Consider the following 12,325-nt stretch of genomic DNA (forward strand, 5'->3'; position numbering starts at 1 on the left):
GTTCCTGCCTTATCTCCATAACCCTTGATTCCACTATCCTTGAGAGCTCTATCCAACTCTTTCTTAAATGAATCCAGAGACTGGGCCTCCACTGCCCTCTGGGGCAGAGCATTCCACACAGCCACCACTCTCTGGGTGAAGAAGTTTCTCCTCATCTCTGTCCTAAATGGTCTACCCCGTATTTTTAAGCTGTGTCCTCTGTTTCGGCACTCACCCCGCAGCGGAAACATGTTGCCTGCCGCCAGAGTGTCCAATCCTTTGATCATCTTATATGTCTCAACCAGATCCCCTCTCAGTCTTCTAAACTCAAGGGTACACAAGCCCAGTCGCTCCAGTCTTTCAGTGTAAGGTAATCCCGCCATTCCAGGAATTGACCTCGTGAACCTACGCTGCATTCCCTCAATAGCCAGAATGTCTCTCCTCAAATTTGGAGACCAGAACTGCACACAGTACTCCAGGTGTGGTCTCACCAGGGCCCTGTACAGCTGCAGAAGAACCTCTTTGCTTCTATACTCAATCCCTCTTGTTATGAAGGCCAGCATGCTATTAGCCTTCTTCACTACCTGCTGTACCTGCATGCTTACCTTCATTGAGTGGTGTACAAGAACCCCCAGATCTCTCTGTACTGCCCCTTTACCTAAATTGATTCCACTTAGGTGGTAATCTGCCTTCCTGTTCTTGCCACCAAAGTGGATAAGGATCCATTTATCCACGTGAAAGTGCATCTGCCATGCATCTGAGCACTCACCTAACTTGTCCAGGTCACCCTGTAATCTCCTAACATCCTCATCACATTTCACCCTGCCACCCAGCTGATGAAATTTGCGAATGTTATTGCTAATACCATCTTGTATATCCTGAAGATAGATTGTAAAAAGCTGCGGTCCCAGTACTGATCCGTGCGGTACCCCACTGGTCAGTGCCCGGCATTCCGAAATGGAGGGGTGGAGGAGTGTGGAAGGATGAGAGAATGCAGGCTGCGGCCCTATGAAGCAGGGGGAGGGCTTGCAGTTGGCCTGTGTGGGGATGTGGGAGACTACAGGAGCCTGGTGGGCAAGGGCTGGCTGAAAGGCAGCTGGAGGGACGGAGGGAGGGAAGCACGCACGGAGGAGGAAGAGCAAAGAGAAAAGAGAAAAAAAAGCCAAAGGGGATAAAGAGAAAGAGCAAGAAAGAAAATGTGGCTGGCCAGCACGCCTTGAAGTAGGGAGAAAAGGCAGGGGCCAGCGCCTACGGCCATACTAGTCTGAAAACGCACGATCTCGTCTGATCTCGGAAGCTAAGCAGACTCAGGCCTGGTTAGTACTTGGATGGGAGACCGCCTGGGAATACCAGGTGCAGTAGGCTTTTTCCGCCAGCAGTGGCTGCTCAAGTCACCCCTCTGCACTTGTCTTGTGCCAGGCAATGGAGCGGCAGGTTATTTTTGCTGCTGCTGCTGCTGTGCCTGGCATCAGTCTCCTGCAGGCACGAGACACGGAGGGGAGGAGAGCGGAGCGCTGCCAAAATCAGCAAGAAAGGCGGAAAGAAAGGGATTGGGGCTGCACGCTGTCTGCGGGTGGCAGTCAGGAAAGGCGGACAATAGACAATAGGTGCAGGAGTTGGCCATTCTGCCCTTCCAGCCTGCACCACCATTCAATATGATCATGGCTGATCATCCTTAATCAGTATCCTGTTCCTGCCTTATCTCCATAACCCTTGATTCCACTATCCTTGAGAGCTCTATCCAACTCTTTCTTAAATGAATCCAGAGACTGGGCCTCCACTGCCCTCTGGGGCAGAGCATTCCACACAGCCACCACTCTCTGGGTGAAGAAGTTTCTCCTCATCTCTGTCCTAAATGGTCTACCCCGTATTTTTAAGCTGTGTCCTCTGTTTCGGCACTCACCCCGCAGCGGAAACATGTTGCCTGCCGCCAGAGTGTCCAATCCTTTGATCATCTTATCTGTCTCAACCAGATCCCCTCTCAGTCTTCTAAACTCAAGGGTACACAAGCCCAGTCGCTCCAGTCTTTCAGTGTAAGGTAATCCCGCCATTCCAGGAATTGACCTCGTGAACCTACGCTGCATTCCCTCAATAGCCAGAATGTCTCTCCTCAAATTTGGAGACCAGAACTGCACACAGTACTCCAGGTGTGGTCTCACCAGGGCCCTGTACAGCTGCAGAAGGACCTCTTTGCTTCTATACTCAATCCCTCTTGTTATGAAGGCCAGCATGCTATTAGCCTTCTTCACTACCTGCTGTACCTGCATGCTTACCTTCATTGAGTGGTGTACAAGAACCCCCAGATCTCTCTGTACTGCCCCTTTACCTAAATTGATTCCACTTAGGTGGTAATCTGCCTTCCTGTTCTTGCCACCAAAGTGGATAAGGATCCATTTATCCACGTGAAAGTGCATCTGCCATGCATCTGAGCACTCACCTAACTTGTCCAGGTCACCCTGTAATCTCCTAACATCCTCATCACATTTCACCCTGCCACCCAGCTGATGAAATTTGCGAATGTTATTGCTAATACCATCTTGTATATCCTGAAGATAGATTGTAAAAAGCTGCGGTCCCAGTACTGATCCGTGCGGTACCCCACTGGTCAGTGCCCGGCATTCCGAAATGGAGGGGTGGAGGAGTGTGGAAGGATGAGAGAATGCAGGCTGCGGCCCTATGAAGCAGGGGGAGGGCTTGCAGTTGGCCTGTGTGGGGATGTGGGAGACTACAGGAGCCTGGTGGGCAAGGGCTGGCTGAAAGGCAGCTGGAGGGACGGAGGGAGGGAAGCACGCACGGAGGAGGAAGAGCAAAGAGAAAAGAGAAAAAAAAGCCAAAGGGGATAAAGAGAAAGAGCAAGAAAGAAAATGTGGCTGGCCAGCACGCCTTGAAGTAGGGAGAAAAGGCAGAGGCCAGCGCCTACGGCCGTACTAGTCTGAAAACGCCCGATCTGGTCTGATCTCGGAAGCTAAGCAGACGCAGGCCTGGTTAGTACTTGGATGGGCGACCGCCTGGGAATACCAGGTGCAGTAGGCTTTTTCCGCCAGCAGTGGCTGCTCAAGTCACCCCTCTGCACTTGTCTTGTGCCAGGCAATGGAGCGGCAGGTTATTTTTGCTGCTGCTGCTGCTGTGCCTGGCATCAGTCTCCTGCAGGCACTAGACACGGAGGGGAGGAGAGCGGAGCGCTGCCAAAATCAGCAAGAAAGGCGGAAAGAAAGGGATTGGGGCTGCACGCTGTCTGCGGGTGGCAGTCAGGAAAGGCGGACAATAGACAATAGGTGCAGGAGTTGGCCATTCTGCCCTTCCAGCCTGCACCACCATTCAATATGATCATGGCTGATCATCCTTAATCAGTATCCTGTTCCTGCCTTATCTCCATAACCCTTGATTCCACTATCCTTGAGAGCTCTATCCAACTCTTTCTTAAATGAATCCAGAGACTGGGCCTCCACTGCCCTCTGGGGCAGAGCATTCCACACAGCCACCACTCTCTGGGTGAAGAAGTTTCTCCTCATCTCTGTCCTAAATGGTCTACCCCGTATTTTTAAGCTGTGTCCTCTGTTTCGGCACTCACCCCGCAGCGGAAACATGTTGCCTGCCGCCAGAGTGTCCAATCCTTTGATCATCTTATATGTCTCAACCAGATCCCCTCTCAGTCTTCTAAACTCAAGGGTACACAAGCCCAGTCGCTCCAGTCTTTCAGTGTAAGGTAATCCCGCCATTCCAGGAATTGACCTCGTGAACCTACGCTGCATTCCCTCAATAGCCAGAATGTCTCTCCTCAAATTTGGAGACCAGAACTGCACACAGTACTCCAGGTGTGGTCTCACCAGGGCCCTGTACAGCTGCAGAAGGACCTCTTTGCTTCTATACTCAATCCCTCTTGTTATGAAGGCCAGCATGCTATTAGCCTTCTTCACTACCTGCTGTACCTGCATGCTTACCTTCATTGAGTGGTGTACAAGAACCCCCAGATCTCTCTGTACTGCCCCTTTACCTAAATTGATTCCACTTAGGTGGTAATCTGCCTTCCTGTTCTTGCCACCAAAGTGGATAAGGATCCATTTATCCACGTGAAAGTGCATCTGCCATGCATCTGAGCACTCACCTAACTTGTCCAGGTCACCCTGTAATCTCCTAACATCCTCATCACATTTCACCCTGCCACCCAGCTGATGAAATTTGCGAATGTTATTGCTAATACCATCTTGTATATCCTGAAGATAGATTGTAAAAAGCTGCGGTCCCAGTACTGATCCGTGCGGTACCCCACTGGTCAGTGCCTGGCATTCCGAAATGGAGGGGTGGAGGAGTGTGGAAGGATGAGAGAATGCAGGCTGCGGCCCTATGAAGCAGGGGGAGGGCTTGCAGTTGGCCTGTGTGGGGATGTGGGAGACTACAGGAGCCTGGTGGGCAAGGGCTGGCTGAAAGGCAGCTGGAGGGACGGAGGGAGGGAAGCACGCACGGAGGAGGAAGAGCAAAGAGAAAAGAGAAAAAAAAGCCAAAGGGGATAAAGAGAAAGAGCAAGAAAGAAAATGTGGCTGGCCAGCACGCCTTGAAGTAGGGAGAAAAGGCAGAGGCCAGCGCCTACGGCCGTACTAGTCTGAAAACGCCCGATCTGGTCTGATCTCGGAAGCTAAGCAGACGCAGGCCTGGTTAGTACTTGGATGGGCGACCGCCTGGGAATGCCAGGTGCAGTAGGCTTTTTCCGCCAGCAGTGGCTGCTCAAGTCACCCCTCTGCACTTGTCTTGTGCCAGGCAATGGAGCGGCAGGTTATTTTTGCTGCTGCTGCTGCTGTGCCTGGCATCAGTCTCCTGCAGGCACTAGACACGGAGGGGAGGAGAGCGGAGCGCTGCCAAAATCAGCAAGAAAGGCGGAAAGAAAGGGATTGGGGCTGCACGCTGTCTGCGGGTGGCAGTCAGGAAAGGCGGACAATAGACAATAGGTGCAGGAGTTGGCCATTCTGCCCTTCCAGCCTGCACCACCATTCAATATGATCATGGCTGATCATCCTTAATCAGTATCCTGTTCCTGCCTTATCTCCATAACCCTTGATTCCACTATCCTTGAGAGCTCTATCCAACTCTTTCTGAAATGAATCCAGAGACTGGGCCTCCACTGCCCTCTGGGGCAGAGCATTCCACACAGCCACCACTCTCTGGGTGAAGAAGTTTCTCCTCATCTCTGTCCTAAATGGTCTACCCCGTATTTTTAAGCTGTGTCCTCTGTTTCGGCACTCACCCCGCAGCGGAAACATGTTGCCTGCCGCCAGAGTGTCCAATCCTTTGATCATCTTATATGTCTCAACCAGATCCCCTCTCAGTCTTCTAAACTCAAGGGTACACAAGCCCAGTCGCTCCAGTCTTTCAGTGTAAGGTAATCCCGCCATTCCAGGAATTGACCTCGTGAACCTACGCTGCATTCCCTCAATAGCCAGAATGTCTCTCCTCAAATTTGGAGACCAGAACTGCACACAGTACTCCAGGTGTGGTCTCACCAGGGCCCTGTACAGCTGCAGAAGGACCTCTTTGCTTCTATACTCAATCCCTCTTGTTATGAAGGCCAGCATGCTATTAGCCTTCTTCACTACCTGCTGTACCTGCATGCTTACCTTCATTGAGTGGTGTACAAGAACCCCCAGATCTCTCTGTACTGCCCCTTTACCTAAATTGATTCCACTTAGGTGGTAATCTGCCTTCCTGTTCTTGCCACCAAAGTGGATAAGGATCCATTTATCCACGTGAAAGTGCATCTGCCATGCATCTGAGCACTCACCTAACTTGTCCAGGTCACCCTGTAATCTCCTAAGATCCTCATCACATTTCACCCTGCCACCCAGCTGATGAAATTTGCGAATGTTATTGCTAATACCATCTTGTATATCCTGAAGATAGATTGTAAAAAGCTGCGGTCCCAGTACTGATCCGTGCGGTACCCCACTGGTCAGTGCCTGGCATTCCGAAATGGAGGGGTGGAGGAGTGTGGAAGGATGAGAGAATGCAGGCTGCGGCCCTATGAAGCAGGGGGAGGGCTTGCAGTTGGCCTGTGTGGGGATGTGGGAGACTACAGGAGCCTGGTGGGCAAGGGCTGGCTGAAAGGCAGCTGGAGGGACGGAGGGAGGGAAGCACGCACGGAGGAGGAAGAGCAAAGAGAAAAGAGAAAAAAAAGCCAAAGGGGATAAAGAGAAAGAGCAAGAAAGAAAATGTGGCTGGCCAGCACGCCTTGAAGTAGGGAGAAAAGGCAGGGGCTAGCGCCTACTGCCATACTAGTCTGAAAACGCCCGATCTGGTCTGATCTCGGAAGCTAAGCAGACTCAGGCCTGGTTAGTACTTGGATGGGAGACCGCCTGGGAATACCAGGTGCAGTAGGCTTTTTCCGCCAGCAGTGGCTGCTCAAGTCACCCCTCTGCACTTGTCTTGTGCCAGGCAATGGAGCGGCAGGTTATTTTTGCTGCTGCTGCTGTGCCTGGCATCAGTCTCCTGCAGGCACGAGACACGGAGGGGAGGAGAGCGGAGCGCTGCCAAAATCAGCAAGAAAGGCGGAAAGAAAGGGATTGGGGCTGCACGCTGTCTGCGGGTGGCAGTCAGGAAAGGCGGACAATAGACAATAGGTGCAGGAGTTGGCCATTCTGCCCTTCCAGCCTGCACCACCATTCAATATGATCATGGCTGATCATCCTTAATCAGTATCCTGTTCCTGCCTTATCTCCATAACCCTTGATTCCACTATCCTTGAGAGCTCTATCCAACTCTTTCTTAAATGAATCCAGAGACTGGGCCTCCACTGCCCTCTGGGGCAGAGCATTCCACACAGCCACCACTCTCTGGGTGAAGAAGTTTCTCCTCATCTCTGTCCTAAATGGTCTACCCCGTATTTTTAAGCTGTGTCCTCTGTTTCGGCACTCACCCCGCAGCGGAAACATGTTGCCTGCCGCCAGAGTGACCAATCCTTTGATCATCTTATATGTCTCAACCAGATCCCCTCTCAGTCTTCTAAACTCAAGGGTACACAAGCCCAGTCGCTCCAGTCTTTCAGTGTAAGGTAATCCCGCCATTCCAGGAATTGACCTCGTGAACCTACGCTGCATTCCCTCAATAGCCAGAATGTCTCTCCTCAAATTTGGAGACCAGAACTGCACACAGTACTCCAGGTATGGTCTCACCAGGGCCCTGTACAGCTGCAGAAGGACCTCTTTGCTCCTATACTCAATCCCTCTTGTTATGAAGGCCAGCATGCTATTAGCCTTCTTCACTACCTGCTGTACCTGCATGCTTACCTTCATTGAGTGGTGTACAAGAACCCCCAGATCTCTCTGTACTGCCCCTTTACCTAAATTGATTCCACTTAGGTGGTAATCTGCCTTCCTGTTCTTGCCACCAAAGTGGATAAGGATCCATTTATCCACGTGAAAGTGCATCTGCCATGCATCTGAGCACTCACCTAACTTGTCCAGGTCACCCTGTAATCTCCTAACATCCTCATCACATTTCACCCTGCCACCCAGCTGATGAAATTTGCGAATGTTATTGCTAATACCATCTTGTATATCCTGAAGATAGATTGTAAAAAGCTGCGGTCCCAGTACTGATCCGTGCGGTACCCCACTGGTCAGTGCCTGGCATTCCGAAATGGAGGGGTGGAGGAGTGTGGAAGGATGAGAGAATGCAGGCTGCGGCCCTATGAAGCAGGGGGAGGGCTTGCAGTTGGCCTGTGTGGGGATGTGGGAGACTACAGGAGCCTGGTGGTCAAGGGCTGGCTGAAAGGCAGCTGGAGGGACGGAGGGAGGGAAGCACGCACGGAGGAGGAAGAGCAAAGAGAAAAGAGAAAAAAAAGCCAAAGGGGATAAAGAGAAAGAGCAAGAAAGAAAATGTGGCTGGCCAGCACGCCTTGAAGTAGGGAGAAAAGGCAGGGGCCAGCGCCTACGGCCATACTAGTCTGAAAACGCCCGATCTCATCTGATCTCGGAAGCTAAGCAGACTCAGGCCTGGTTAGTACTTGGATGGGAGACCGCCTGGGAATACCAGGTGCAGTAGGCTTTTTCCGCCAGCAGTGGCTGCTCAAGTCACCCCTCTGCACTTGTCTTGTGCCAGGCAATGGAGCGGCAGGTTATTTTTGCTGCTGCTGCTGTGCCTGGCATCAGTCTCCTGCAGGCACGAGACACGGAGGGGAGGAGAGCGGAGCGCTGCCAAAATCAGCAAGAAAGGCGGAAAGAAAGGGATTGGGGCTGCACGCTGTCTGCGGGTGGCAGTCAGGAAAGGCGGACAATAGACAATAGGTGCAGGAGTTGGCCATTCTGCCCTTCCAGCCTGCACCACCATTCAATATGATCATGGCTGATCATCCTTAATCAGTATCCTGTTCCTGCCTTATCTCCATAACCCTTGATTCCACTATCCTTGAGAGCTCTATCCAACTCTTTCTTAAATGAATCCAGAGACTGGGCCTCCACTGCCCTCTGGGGCAGAGCATTCCACACAGCCACCACTCTCTGGGTGAAGAAGTTTCTCCTCATCTCTGTCCTAAATGGTCTACCCCGTATTTTTAAGCTGTGTCCTCTGTTTCGGCACTCACCCCGCAGCGGAAACATGTTGCCTGCCGCCAGAGTGTCCAATCCTTTGATCATCTTATATGTCTCAACCAGATCCCCTCTCAGTCTTCTAAACTCAAGGGTACACAAGCCCAGTCGCTCCAGTCTTTCAGTGTAAGGTAATCCCGCCATTCCAGGAATTGACCTCGTGAACCTACGCTGCATTCCCTCAATAGCCAGAATGTCTCTCCTCAAATTTGGAGACCAGAACTGCACACAGTACTCCAGGTGTGGTCTCACCAGGGCCCTGTACAGCTGCAGAAGAACCTCTTTGCTTCTATACTCAATCCCTCTTGTTATGAAGGCCAGCATGCTATTAGCCTTCTTCACTACCTGCTGTACCTGCATGCTTACCTTCATTGAGTGGTGTACAAGAACCCCCAGATCTCTCTGTACTGCCCCTTTACCTAAATTGATTCCACTTAGGTGGTAATCTGCCTTCCTGTTCTTGCCACCAAAGTGGATAAGGATCCATTTATCCACGTGAAAGTGCATCTGCCATGCATCTGAGCACTCACCTAACTTGTCCAGGTCACCCTGTAATCTCCTAAGATCCTCATCACATTTCACCCTGCCACCCAGCTGATGAAATTTGCGAATGTTATTGCTAATACCATCTTGTATATCCTGAAGATAGATTGTAAAAAGCTGCGGTCCCAGTACTGATCCGTGCGGTACCCCACTGGTCAGTGCCCGGCATTCCGAAATGGAGGGGTGGAGGAGTGTGGAAGGATGAGAGAATGCAGGCTGCGGCCCTATGAAGCAGGGGGAGGGCTTGCAGTTGGCCTGTGTGGGGATGTGGGAGACTACAGGAGCCTGGTGGGCAAGGGCTGGCTGAAAGGCAGCTGGAGGGACGGAGGGAGGGAAGCACGCACGGAGGAGGAAGAGCAAAGAGAAAAGAGAAAAAAAAGCCAAAGGGGATAAAGAGAAAGAGCAAGAAAGAAAATGTGGCTGGCCAGCACGCCTTGAAGTAGGGAGAAAAGGCAGGGGCCAGCGCCTACGGCCATACTAGTCTGAAAACGCCCGATCTCGTCTGATCTCGGAAGCTAAGCAGACTCAGGCCTGGTTAGTACTTGGATGGGAGACCGCCTGGGAATACCAGGTGCAGTAGGCTTTTTCCGCCAGCAGTGGCTGCTCAAGTCACCCCTCTGCACTTGTCTTGTGCCAGGCAATGGAGCGGCAGGTTATTTTTGCTGCTGCTGCTGCTGTGCCTGGCATCAGTCTCCTGCAGGCACGAGACACGGAGGGGAGGAGAGCGGAGCGCTGCCAAAATCAGCAAGAAAGGCGGAAAGAAAGGGATTGGGGCTGCACGCTGTCTGCGGGTGGCAGTCAGGAAAGGCGGACAATAGACAATAGGTGCAGGAGTTGGCCATTCTGCCCTTCCAGCCTGCACCACCATTCAATATGATCATGGCTGATCATCCTTAATCAGTATCCTGTTCCTGCCTTATCTCCATAACCCTTGATTCCACTATCCTTGAGAGCTCTATCCAACTCTTTCTTAAATGAATCCAGAGACTGGGCCTCCACTGCCCTCTGGGGCAGAGCATTCCACACAGCCACCACTCTCTGGGTGAAGAAGTTTCTCCTCATCTCTGTCCTAAATGGTCTACCCCGTATTTTTAAGCTGTGTCCTCTGTTTCGGCACTCACCCCGCAGCGGAAACATGTTGCCTGCCGCCAGAGTGTCCAATCCTTTGATCATCTTATATGTCTCAACCAGATCCCCTCTCAGTCTTCTAAACTCAAGGGTACACAAGCCCAGTCGCTCCAGTCTTTCAGTGTAAGGTAATCCCGCCATTCCAGGAATTGACCTCGTGAACCTACGCTGCATTCCCTCAATAGCCAGAATGTCTCTCCTCAAATTTGGAGACCAGAACTGCACACAGTACTCCAGGTGTGGTCTCACCAGGGCCCTGTACAGCTGCAGAAGGACCTCTTTGCTTCTATACTCAATCCCTCTTGTTATGAAGGCCAGCATGCTATTAGCCTTCTTCACTACCTGCTGTACCTGCATGCTTACCTTCATTGAGTGGTGTACAAGAACCCCCAGATCTCTCTGTACTGCCCCTTTACCTAAATTGATTCCACTTAGGTGGTAATCTGCCTTCCTGTTCTTGCCACCAAAGTGGATAAGGATCCATTTATCCACGTGAAAGTGCATCTGCCATGCATCTGAGCACTCACCTAACTTGTCCAGGTCACCCTGTAATCTCCTAAGATCCTCATCACATTTCACCCTGCCACCCAGCTGATGAAATTTGCGAATGTTATTGCTAATACCATCTTGTATATCCTGAAGATAGATTGTAAAAAGCTGCGGTCCCAGTACTGATCCGTGCGGTACCCCACTGGTCAGTGCCCGGCATTCCGAAATGGAGGGGTGGAGGAGTGTGGAAGGATGAGAGAATGCAGGCTGCGGCCCTATGAAGCAGGGGGAGGGCTTGCAGTTGGCCTGTGTGGGGATGTGGGAGACTACAGGAGCCTGGTGGGCAAGGGCTGGCTGAAAGGCAGCTGGAGGGACGGAGGGAGGGAAGCACGCACGGAGGAGGAAGAGCAAAGAGAAAAGAGAAAAAAAAGCCAAAGGGGATAAAGAGAAAGAGCAAGAAAGAAAATGTGGCTGGCCAGCACGCCTTGAAGTAGGGAGAAAAGGCAGAGGCCAGCGCCTACGGCCGTACTAGTCTGAAAACGCCCGATCTGGTCTGATCTCGGAAGCTAAGCAGACGCAGGCCTGGTTAGTACTTGGATGGGCGACCGCCTGGGAATACCAGGTGCAGTAGGCTTTTTCCGCCAGCAGTGGCTGCTCAAGTCACCCCTCTGCACTTGTCTTGTGCCAGGCAATGGAGCGGCAGGTTATTTTTGCTGCTGCTGCTGCTGTGCCTGGCATCAGTCTCCTGCAGGCACTAGACACGGAGGGGAGGAGAGCGGAGCGCTGCCAAAATCAGCAAGAAAGGCGGAAAGAAAGGGATTGGGGCTGCACGCTGTCTGCGGGTGGCAGTCAGGAAAGGCGGACAATAGACAATAGGTGCAGGAGTTGGCCATTCTGCCCTTCCAGCCTGCACCACCATTCAATATGATCATGGCTGATCATCCTTAATCAGTATCCTGTTCCTGCCTTATCTCCATAACCCTTGATTCCACTATCCTTGAGAGCTCTATCCAACTCTTTCTTAAATGAATCCAGAGACTGGGCCTCCACTGCCCTCTGGGGCAGAGCATTCCACACAGCCACCACTCTCTGGGTGAAGAAGTTTCTCCTCATCTCTGTCCTAAATGGTCTACCCCGTATTTTTAAGCTGTGTCCTCTGTTTCGGCACTCACCCCGCAGCGGAAACATGTTGCCTGCCGCCAGAGTGTCCAATCCTTTGATCATCTTATATGTCTCAACCAGATCCCCTCTCAGTCTTCTAAACTCAAGGGTACACAAGCCCAGTCGCTCCAGTCTTTCAGTGTAAGGTAATCCCGCCATTCCAGGAATTGACCTCGTGAACCTACGCTGCATTCCCTCAATAGCCAGAATGTCTCTCCTCAAATTTGGAGACCAGAACTGCACACAGTACTCCAGGTGTGGTCTCACCAGGGCCCTGTACAGCTGCAGAAGGACCTCTTTGCTTCTATACTCAATCCCTCTTGTTATGAAGGCCAGCATGCTATTAGCCTTCTTCACTACCTGCTGTACCTGCATGCTTACCTTCATTGAGTGGTGTACAAGAACCCCCAGATCTCTCTGTACTGCCCCTTTACCTAAATTGATTCCACTTA

At 51.7% G+C, this 12,325-nt stretch overlaps 4 non-coding genes and 3 pseudogenes across 4 annotated transcripts; all 7 read left to right on the forward strand.

Annotated features, from left to right (window-relative positions):
* Positions 1-1,225: 1,225 nt before the first annotated feature.
* On the forward strand, positions 1,226-1,344 carry LOC148151222 (5S ribosomal RNA). The gene has a single exon (XR_015755767.1). It is a non-coding gene; the product is annotated as a 5S ribosomal RNA (ribosomal RNA).
* Positions 1,345-2,893: 1,549 nt separating this feature from the next.
* LOC148151223 (5S ribosomal RNA) lies at positions 2,894-3,012 on the forward strand (annotated as a pseudogene).
* A 1,549-nt stretch (positions 3,013-4,561) lies between these two features.
* LOC148151224 (5S ribosomal RNA) lies at positions 4,562-4,680 on the forward strand (annotated as a pseudogene).
* A 1,549-nt stretch (positions 4,681-6,229) lies between these two features.
* Positions 6,230-6,348, forward strand: LOC148151225 (5S ribosomal RNA). Its single transcript, XR_015756719.1, has one exon. It is a non-coding gene; the product is annotated as a 5S ribosomal RNA (ribosomal RNA).
* A 1,546-nt stretch (positions 6,349-7,894) lies between these two features.
* Positions 7,895-8,013, forward strand: LOC148151226 (5S ribosomal RNA). Its single transcript, XR_015756520.1, has one exon. It is a non-coding gene; the product is annotated as a 5S ribosomal RNA (ribosomal RNA).
* A 1,546-nt stretch (positions 8,014-9,559) lies between these two features.
* On the forward strand, positions 9,560-9,678 carry LOC148151227 (5S ribosomal RNA). Its single transcript, XR_015756464.1, has one exon. It is a non-coding gene; the product is annotated as a 5S ribosomal RNA (ribosomal RNA).
* Positions 9,679-11,227: 1,549 nt separating this feature from the next.
* LOC148151228 (5S ribosomal RNA) lies at positions 11,228-11,346 on the forward strand (annotated as a pseudogene).
* Positions 11,347-12,325: the final 979 nt, after the last annotated feature.

Source organism: Chiloscyllium plagiosum, unplaced genomic scaffold (assembly GCF_037043375.1).
Source record: "Chiloscyllium plagiosum isolate Xiang-an unplaced genomic scaffold, Cpla_swu_hap1 HiC_scaffold_3, whole genome shotgun sequence".
In the NCBI taxonomy this organism is placed as follows: Eukaryota; Metazoa; Chordata; class Chondrichthyes; order Orectolobiformes; family Hemiscylliidae; genus Chiloscyllium; species Chiloscyllium plagiosum.